At 35.9% G+C, this 10,309-nt stretch overlaps 1 protein-coding gene and 2 long non-coding RNA genes across 3 annotated transcripts in view; all 3 read right to left on the minus strand.

Moving 5' to 3' along the window:
- Window positions 1-5,770, minus strand: part of LOC134248652 (uncharacterized) — a 28,020-nt gene extending 22,250 nt beyond the window's left edge. The window contains exons 1-2 of the mRNA XM_062731054.1: window positions 5,680-5,770; window positions 5,324-5,399 (exon numbers count right to left, since the gene is read on the minus strand). The gene's annotated coding sequence lies outside the window, so the exon portion shown is untranslated. The remainder of the gene's footprint in view (window positions 1-5,323; window positions 5,400-5,679) is intronic.
- An 838-nt stretch (window positions 5,771-6,608) lies between these two features.
- LOC134248650 (uncharacterized) lies at window positions 6,609-7,323 on the minus strand. The gene is made up of 2 exons (XR_009988092.1): window positions 7,240-7,323; window positions 6,609-6,998 (listed from the first exon to the last, which is right to left on the minus strand). It is a non-coding gene; the product is annotated as an uncharacterized LOC134248650 (long non-coding RNA).
- A 1,421-nt stretch (window positions 7,324-8,744) lies between these two features.
- On the minus strand, window positions 8,745-9,541 carry LOC134248651 (uncharacterized). Its single transcript, XR_009988093.1, has 2 exons — window positions 9,364-9,541; window positions 8,745-9,133 (listed from the first exon to the last, which is right to left on the minus strand). It is a non-coding gene; the product is annotated as an uncharacterized LOC134248651 (long non-coding RNA).
- Between the last annotated feature and the right edge of the window lie 768 nt (window positions 9,542-10,309).

The following is a 10,309-nucleotide window of genomic DNA, read 5'->3' on the forward strand; positions in this document are numbered from 1 at the left end:
TTCCATCATTAGAGTGAAAAGAAATTGATCTTTCTATTTTTTTTAATACTATTTTGGAACCTTTGTGGCAAGTGGATTGTTGTGTGAATTCCGACCCGTATACATGTCTTATGCAAGGTATTGAATATTGATCGAGGGAGTCTTGCATCAGGCATCCAGAAGAATACACAATTTAAATCTTCGGCTTGCAATGGCGATTGAGGGAATAAATGTACTTATCTTTTATTAGAAGCAATGAAATATTTTCATAGTATCATTTAATACTGACAAATATCCCATCTAGAAGCTGAACAGTCTATGTCATTCATTTTCGTCGAGAACGACGAAGAACAATGCAGTCTATAAATAGATCGAGGTCGTGAGTGTGCGTGAAAAAGCACGCCCTCTGCTTGGAGAAAATTGTGCAAATCTTTTTCCCAGAATTCCGTTTAACGCAAGCGCACTTGCAATTTCATCCTAACGTAACTAGTCAGCCCGGGGGCTGACTAAATAGGAGCAGAGCAAACACGAACCTCCAAAACATTAGAGGTGCGATCATGTGCCATGGAGGAGTGAGCATCCCTTACCGACCGGCCACACCCGCAGTGCGCTCCTTGTCATGATCGGGAAATAACGGAAAATTCTGTCGTCAATTCAGTGTTTAAATATTGAATGGACTAAGAATTAGTATAAAAACGTCAGTCAGCATTTACTCAATAATATATTGTATTTACTGACATGGGGGGGGGGTATAATAACACAACGATTTTTATACCCCCCGCTTGAAAAGTCCCTCCGTCCGTCCGTCTGTCTGTTACGCATTGGGGTACCCATCTCTTATCCGCAACTCGTCTTATACCCTGAGTGAGATTCAACGAAACTTTCACAGAATCTTTATTACATATTGCCATTGTGCAACTCCTATTTTATTTTTTGATCTGACACACATTTTGGGTTTCCCGGCCACAGCAAAACATTGACTTTGCCATAATAACCAAATGGGGGGCGGGAGGTATCATTTAGTGAGCTGAATGGCGTCATAAGCAAATTGATAGTGGGAGGGGGGGGGTAGAAGAGAAAAAAAATCCCAACCCCCAAACAAGAGGCCCAGGGGCCACAGCGCTCATCTGAGCACATCGGCTAGGAAAAAGCACATATCAGATCAGAACTGAAAGTTTACTGAGGTTGGGGGAGGGGGGTTGAATTTTAACCCCCCAGGGGATCATGATTTGAACGAACTAGAATCTACACTACCTGAGGATGATTCCATATAAATATTACTAATCATGGCTTTGAAGTACTTGAAAAGAAGATTTTAAAAGGTTTCACTATATATTCCTATGTAAAACTTCGGTCGGCCATTTTGGCCCGGGGGTCATGATTTGAACAAACTTGAATCTACACTACCTGAGGATAATTTCACAGGAGTTTCATCTTTCCTGTCTCAATGGTTCTTAAGAAGATTTTTAAAGATTTTTCCTATATATTCCTATGTAAAACTTTGATCGGCCATACTGTGCCCACCCTGCCCCCAGGGGTCATGATTTGAACAAATTTGAATGTACACTACCTGAGGATGATTCCACATGAGTTTCATCTTTCCTGGCCCAGTGGTTCTTGAGAAGAAGATTTTTAGCTCACCTGAGTGAGCTTTTCTGATCACATTTTGTCCGTCGTCCGTCTGTCTGTCCGTCTGTAAACTTTTCACATTTTCGACTTCTTCTCAAGAACCACTGGGTCAATTTTGACCAAACTTGGTACAAAGCATCCTTGGATGAAGGGAAATTTAAATTCATAAAATGAAGGGCCAAGTCTCCTCACAAGGGGAGATAATCAAGAAAAGACAAAATAGGGTCGGGTCATTAAAAAATCTTCTTCTCAAGAACCACTGGGCCAGAAAAGCTGAAACTTGTGTGGAAGCATTCTGGGGTAGTGTAGATTCTAAATTGTTCAAATCATGACCCCCGGGGGTAGGGCGGGGCCACAATTGGGAATCAAAATTTTACAAAGAAATATATAGGAAAAATCTTTGAAAATCTTCTTCTCAAGAACCACTAGGCTAGAAAAGTTTAAGCTTAAGTGGAAGCGTCCTGGGGTAGTGTAGATTCTAAATTGTTCAAATCATGACCCCCAGGGGTAGGACGGGGCCACAATGGGGAATCAAAGTTTTACATAGAAATATATAGGAAAAATCTTTGAAAATCTTCTTCTCAAGAACCAATCGGCCAGAAAAGCTGAAACTTGTGTGGAAGCATCCTAGGGTAGTGTAGATTCTAAATTGTTCAAATCATGCCCCCCCCCCCCCCCCCCCGGGTAGGGCGGGGCCACAAAGCGGAATCAAAGTTTTACATAGAAATATATAGGAATGTTTAAATTATGTCAAAATGTCTAAATTATGATCAGTGGGGTAGAGTGAGGTCGCAATATGTATTAAAAGGGGGAAATCTGCAGGCATATTCACGAAGCTATCTTAGGACTACGGTGTGTCCTAAGAACGTCTTAGGAAATGTCCTAGTCTTAAGTCAGTTTCTCGAAGCTTTCCTAAATTTAGGAACTTTCCTAAGTTTTTCCTAACTTTAGGACGAACAATACCTGTCCTAAGATCATCCTAAGTTTGTTTTGATGCTTATGATTTTGGACATTGCAAGTATAAGCTACAATTTCTTCTTTCTCAGCAGTCCGTTTATGAGCTGATGATCTACAGAAATAATTAAACAAGAAAGGTTACCCATAGGCCTCTTTTCATATATGCTATAAATTTCGAATGTGCTGTTTCGGATACCTAATACAAATTTTGGATATTATTATAATGAATATTTTCGGTATTGGTTGGAGAAATATAATACAACGTTCTTCGGGCGATGAAGTGTAAGGGGGGGGGGCTTTTATTATCAGTCGATCTGCTCATTCCGTATCAAATACAAAGTAACTGAAGACAAACAAGGTTATTACAATGAGGGTAACGTTTGAAGGAAAAAAGGGTTATGAAAGAAATTTAAACATAGATCCCGTCCTCTCTATCTCTCTCCAAAATAGGATTTTCAAGTTTGGACAATATTCCTTCCCCTTTTTTTTTTGATTGTCATGTTTTCTCAGGTAAGTTGATTTTTTTTAATCGCCCCCCCCATTTCATGGCCGTTGTTATGTCACTGTCAAAGACATTCATCTCATACGTTGTATTATGACCGCCACCCCACCCATTCTTATTTTTAAATTTTCATATTAATACATTGTATGAATATAGAAACAAATACCCCCTCTTTCGATATACTCGTACATATTCGTCATTTATCAAAACTTCCATCATAGATTAATAGCAATAATCCTGTCTTCGAAAAATAAGGAGGGGCCAGCCCGCCACCCCCTCTTCTCGATCTGCTAGCCTACTACGTGCTATTATGAGACAATGAAACAATTGACATGCTCTAATTTTTTATAAATCGGTTGGGAGAACGTAAAAATTTTTAAAAACTTCCCAATCAAATATTCAAACTATTGAGACTTTTAATATTCAAGAATACAATTTTGGCTTCAAATTAGTGATTTTCCTGATTTAATACTTTTTTTCGTGTCCTACAAAATTCATTTTATTTTGAATCAGCTTCTTTATCAAAAATAAAGTAAACTTTCATAAGACTTTATTTAAGGAATAACTGTCTTATTTTTCGAATTCATGAAGTGATCAATGGATTGGCTTGTGTGATAATTTGCATAAACGCCGAAGGCGTTTATGCATAAAATTATCACACAAGCCAATCCATTGATCATCTTCATGAATTCGAAAAATCTGACAGTTATTCCTTATATTTACATGCTTTGATTCCGCCAATCCACGGGCTCCAAGCCTGCTTCTCTCTATGTGTTGTCTCGCCCTGCACGTGTTTTTTTTTTGGAACCGCGCCAAAACATTCATGAGGAAATAAATTACATTTACAATTGGTAATTTTATCTCGGACAAAGACATTGGAAATGTAAATATATCATAATCGTCATCAAGGTAGATCACTGAGAGTTTATGATTTTTAAAACTATATATCTTAGCTACAATTGTTAAATGTTTCAATGCGATTTACAAGCGGTATAAAATGCTTTGTAAAATCAAAAAATGCTAACATTAAAATATACTGAGGTCACATGGACATGTAATCGGATTTTCTTTTTTATGTTATGTAATTTCTTTCCCGTAAAATGTCTCCAAAATTATCTATGGATAAATTTATGTTTCAGAAACAAGTGTTCATTGTAAGTTAGGATGTCCTAACTTAAGATCTTCCTAAGTCAATGTCGAGATACATCTTATGATATGTCCTAAGTTGGTCTTAGGATGTTCCTAAATTTCTTCCTAAGTCATATCTTAGGAATGGTCTTAGGACAAATCTTAGGAAAGTTTCATGAACATGCCTGCTGGTAAAGAACAGAATGGTCAAAGCTTCTCAGGTGAGCGATGTGGCCCATGGGCCTCTTGTTCCTATATATTCCTATGTAAAACTTTTCACGGCAATTATGGCCCCACCCTAGCCCCAAGGATCATGATTTGAACAAATTTGAATGTAAACTACCCGAGAATGATTCCACATGAGTTTCATCTTTCCTGTTCCTATGGATCTTGAGAAGAAGAATTTTAAAGATTTTTCCTATATATTCCTATGTAAAACTTTGATCGGCCATTTTGGCCCCACCCTACCCCTGGGGTTCATGATTTGAACAAATTTGAATCTACACTACCTGGGGTTGATTCCACATGAGTTTCATCTTTCCTGGCCCAGCGGTTCTTGAGAAGAAGATTCTTTAAAAATGCCATTAATTTTTCTCTAATTCATAATTATCAATTGCAAAAAAAGGGGGGAGCTAAATGACCTGCAAAATAAATTTTCATTAATTGTATGATTTCCTTCCTTATCTAAATTGGTTTCATACAATTAAATTCTTTTTATAATATAATATCATCCGTTCAACAACCGTTTTCTTAGAAAATAAGCACAAATCGGTTTAGTAATGTAAAGTTTATGGGAGCGTTTGAATTTTACGATATTTCTTATCAATATACGCATACGTGGCTTTTCTGTTCTTGAGAACATCTTTTCCTTCCTACATCTCCCATTGTGGCCCCACCTTACTTTGGCTAAACCCCGCCTTGCTGTTCTTGGAAAGATTTTTTCCCGATATATTCCTTTGAACCCTGATTGTGACCCACCCTACCCCTTAGGGTCATCATTTGAACAAATTAAAATCTACACATGTAAAGAATGATTCATATAAGATTCAACGCTTAGACCCAGTGGCTCTTGAGAAGATACTTAAAACATACCACCATATTTTCACTACTGCAGTATTTCTGAATTACCTCTCCTTGAAATAGGGCGTGGTCCTTCACCCAAGGATAATTTGTAGTAAATTTGATTAAAATTGGCCCGGAGTTTCTGGAAAATAAGTAAAAAAATTGAAAAATTTACAGACGGACAGCTAGACAGACAAAATTGATCAGAAGAGCTCAATTAAGCTTTCATTTCAAATGAGCTAATAAAATTAGGTAATAATGCAAAAAGGTGTGTCAGTTTGATGAATTGTACACACCTATTGGGAACACCTAGCATTTTCATATAGGTACCGGTGTGTTCAAAATAAAATCGTAGCTTTAAATATGACAAAATCCAAAGATGTTAACATTTAGCAATACATTTTGTATATAGAAAAACATACCTCTGATATTACTTAAAAATTCAAATACCACAGCTAATATAATAGTCCTCCATTTTTAATATACCTAGTTTCCTTGGGGAAACAAATATTTTTTAAAATTTACCTGTACTTTGCAAATTTTGACTGAAAGATAACAAGCCGTTATAGGCCTATATAATGGCCAATTATTTCCTTCCACAATTTAAACGTAATTATTTGCTAACTGGTCCTTGCCGTCAATATAATAAGAAACAAATGAGGTAGTTTCTATTTCAATTTCATCGAGTAGAAATATGACACTTGAATAGATGGTTTTGTTAACTGATAAATCTTTTTTCCCTCTCATTTAGAAGTTTTTAAATACATTTTGCTCACAGGGGCCGGTAACATACAGTATTTGATTTAACATAATCACTAGGACCCAGGCGGATCTAGAATTTTTTAAAAAGGGGGTGGGGTTGGGGGTTTGTAGAGGGGTTGAAGAAAAAAAGATTTATTATGTGTTAAGTTTAACATGTATATATGCAGTTAATTATGTATAACTCAATATGATACAGGGTGGATTGTGGTTTTTAAGGTTGGGAAAAATACTTGTATGAATTATCTAAAAGTTTTTGAAAAAGAAAGGAAAATAAACCTCTGAACCTGAAAATCCTCATTTGTAAAGAGGTGGTGTTTTGCATTCACAACCAAATTTCTTTATACATGACAACCTGGGTAGGGGTCAATTACTTTCAAAAGTAATCGATTAAATTACAATTACTTTGGATTTTAAAAGTAATCAATTACAGGCTGATTACTGCTATTTTTAAAAGTAATGGATTACATTAGATTACTATTCTCTCTTGTAATATTATCATGATTACTTGTGATTACTTTAGATTAAATTATATTTTTTTATTATAAGTTTATTTTTTAAAGTTAAAATGGTTAAGTAAGACACTAGTATGTATTTTTTAAAGTAATCTTTATTCTGATTTCAATACTTATTTACAAGCTTTTTCATTACACTTTATCATCATTAGCATTTAAATTGTACAGTCACTAAGTCTACATCTATCTGGTCAGAAGATTTTCCCAGCAATACTAGAAAGCCGTTCAACTGGTGCAGAAGAAGCTGGTACATTGAGGCTTTTTTTGGCAAGTTTTGCAAGAATAGGAAATCTGTCTGCATTTTCCTTCCAGTATTGCAGTGGATTTGATTCCTCATATGGCTCAATAATTTGCCTCACTGCCACATGAACACGGGCAGAGACGTAACCCTTATCTTGCCAGGTCCAATGAATAAAACAATAAACAGTTTTCTGTTTATTTATAGCAAGACATGAAAGGGTAAAATACTGAAAATAAACAAATAACACATTACAATATGCTCATAATGATAACATCGTAATTGCTTACATATATCTGAATAATCTTACATACATGCATTCTGACTTAGGCTATTTATGAAATGATAGTGCACGTCCGAATTTCATCACCGGAAATAATGTAAACATTACAGAACTTGTTATACAAATTAATTATGACCGAATAGAGAGCATACACAATATACACAAAACACAAGCAACATTTACTTACACCATGGGAACACGCACTCGGTTGCAATTAAACAGTTACAAGGAAAGGACGGCCAAAACCGTGAGCAGCCATGCCATTCTGCTAATCGTATACGCAACGTTACCTAAGTGCGTATAATCCAAAAAACTTAAATACGGAACGCAAAAATCCGGAAAGTGTCAGAACACTCCCCGCCTGACGCCAGTCACTACACTACACCTTCCACAAAACAAGTCTTTCCATCACCGATGTGGGACTAGAAGAACAACCTCTGTAATCGGCCTCACATAATGAACGAGTTGTCCTCCTCTGTTGGTGCGAACATCAATAACTATACACTTAGCAATTGCTTAGTTTGGTTACTTAATACCCATAGGCAGGGTAGAGGGAAAAAGCATTTTAACTAATCAGTAATATTCAGCAATAATCAGTAGTATTACTGATTACTGAGTGACTCAGGTGACCTAAAAATGAACAACTGTTGAAAGTTTACCGGTAGTTTAAACGGAAGCAGTACATAAAAACAATCTTTCGGACCTTGCCATCATCATCAGGGAATGTTCGATTGATAACACCCATACTCCAATCATTGCGATGAGCTTCCTTCTCTCGAAGCAGAACAACATCATCAACCTGTAGATTGTCCTTAGAATCTGTCCACTTTCTCCTTTGCTGAAGAAGTTGCAAATATTCACTGTGCCACCGTTTCCAAAACTGCTGTGCTATAACCTGTACATGTTTCCAGCTGGAATTACATACAATTATTTCCTTCCACAATTTAAACGTAATTATTTGCTAACTGGTCCTTGCCGTCAATATAATAAGAAACAAATGAGGTAGTTTCTATTTCAATTTCATCGAGTAGAAATATGACACTTGAATAGATGGTTTTGTTAACTGATAAATCTTTTTTCCCTCTCATTTAGAAGTTTTTAAATACATTTTGCTCACAGGGGCCGGTAACATACAGTATTTGATTTAACATAATCACTAGGACCCAGGCGGATCTAGAATTTTTTAAAAAGGGGGTGGGGTTGGGGGTTTGTAGAGGGGTTGAAGAAAAAAAGATTTATTATGTGTTAAGTTTAACATGTATATATGCAGTTAATTATGTATAACTCAATATGATACAGGGTGGATTGTGGTTTTTAAGGTTGGGAAAAATACTTGTATGAATTATCTAAAAGTTTTTGAAAAAGAAAGGAAAATAAACCTCTGAACCTGAAAATCCTCATTTGTAAAGAGGTGGTGTTTTGCATTCACAACCAAATTTCTTTATACATGACAACCTGGGTAGGGGTCAATTACTTTCAAAAGTAATCGATTAAATTACAATTACTTTGGATTTTAAAAGTAATCAATTACAGGCTGATTACTGCTATTTTTAAAAGTAATGGATTACATTAGATTACTATTCTCTCTTGTAATATTATCATGATTACTTGTGATTACTTTAGATTAAATTATATTTTTTTATTATAAGTTTATTTTTTAAAGTTAAAATGGTTAAGTAAGACACTAGTATGTATTTTTTAAAGTAATCTTTATTCTGATTTCAATACTTATTTACAAGCTTTTTCATTACACTTTATCATCATTAGCATTTAAATTGTACAGTCACTAAGTCTACATCTATCTGGTCAGAAGATTTTCCCAGCAATACTAGAAAGCCGTTCAACTGGTGCAGAAGAAGCTGGTACATTGAGGCTTTTTTGGCAAGTTTTGCAAGAATAGGAAATCTGTCTGCATTTTCCTTCCAGTATTGCAGTGGATTTGATTCCTCATATGGCTCAATAATTTGCCTCACTGCCACATGAACACGGGCAGAGACGTAACCCTTATCTTGCCAGGTCCAATGAATAAAACAATAAACAGTTTTCTGTTTATTTATAGCAAGACATGAAAGGGTAAAATACTGAAAATAAACAAATAACACATCATAATGATAACATCGTAATTGCTTACATATATCTGAATAATCTTACATACATGCATTCTGACTTAGGCTATTTATGAAATGATAGTGCACGTCCGAATTTCATCACCGGAAATAATGTAAACATTACAGAACTTGTTATACAAATTAATTATGACCGAATAGAGAGCATACACAATATACACAAAACACAAGCAACATTTACTTACACCATGGGAACACGCACTCGGTTGCAATTAAACAGTTACAAGGAAAGGACGGCCAAAACCGTGAGCAGCCATGCCATTCTGCTAATCGTATACGCAACGTTACCTAAGTGCGTATAAACCAAAAAACTAAAATACGGAACGCAAAAATCCGGAAAGTGTCAGAACACTCCCCGCCTGACGCCAGTCACTACACTACACCTTCCACAAAACAACACCCCTACTAATGTGTTCGGAACCTTTTATTTTTCGGTGTTCTGCAAATTATAAAACCCGATGAGTTCAGAGTAGCTCTAGCAGTGGCTCTGGCGAGAGTTAGCGAGACTTCAGCGAGATAGGGTAAATTATTCACGGAAATGTGGCTAGGAAGTGACTTGCACGTGGAGGCATGGTAAACAGGAAAGTTATGTTGCGTTTCAGTTTTCACCACCCTAGAATCAGCTGATAATGTCTGTAGAAATGTACTTTAATCAATCGATCTCTCTTACATTCATTCAAACTTAAATAAGAACTCTCTATAATACAATTTTCTGCAGTCATTAATTAAAATTTCTCTTTGGACAAATATCTTTGCATGGGAACCGGGACTATATTTTTTGGCGTCAGATCAGCAAATGAGGCACCAGCGTGATTTTAACTGACCAATCAGCTGAATGAGTATTGCATTATGGGTTACTATGAATACTACAGGAATTTTACGCTTGAAAAAAAAGGAAAATCTTATGGTGAAACTAAATCAAAAGCATTTTTAAAAATATCATTTTCATGCTCATAATGACAAACATTTGTTAAATAAACGGCGGAAGTCTAGGTTTCTGAAAGTCATACTGCAAGAGCGATTTGCGTCTGTATTAATTCCTTTGTTGTACTATCGGTGAATACAATTGCCAGGTGAATTCCCTGGCTGAACACGTGATCACGGACGTAAACAAAGTTTTGTCCATTTAAA

This window comes from Saccostrea cucullata, unplaced genomic scaffold (assembly GCF_032062105.1).
Source record: "Saccostrea cucullata isolate Sc308-1 unplaced genomic scaffold, CSIRO_AGI_Scuc_v1 ctg2905, whole genome shotgun sequence".
NCBI classification, from domain to species: domain Eukaryota; kingdom Metazoa; phylum Mollusca; class Bivalvia; order Ostreida; family Ostreidae; genus Saccostrea; species Saccostrea cuccullata.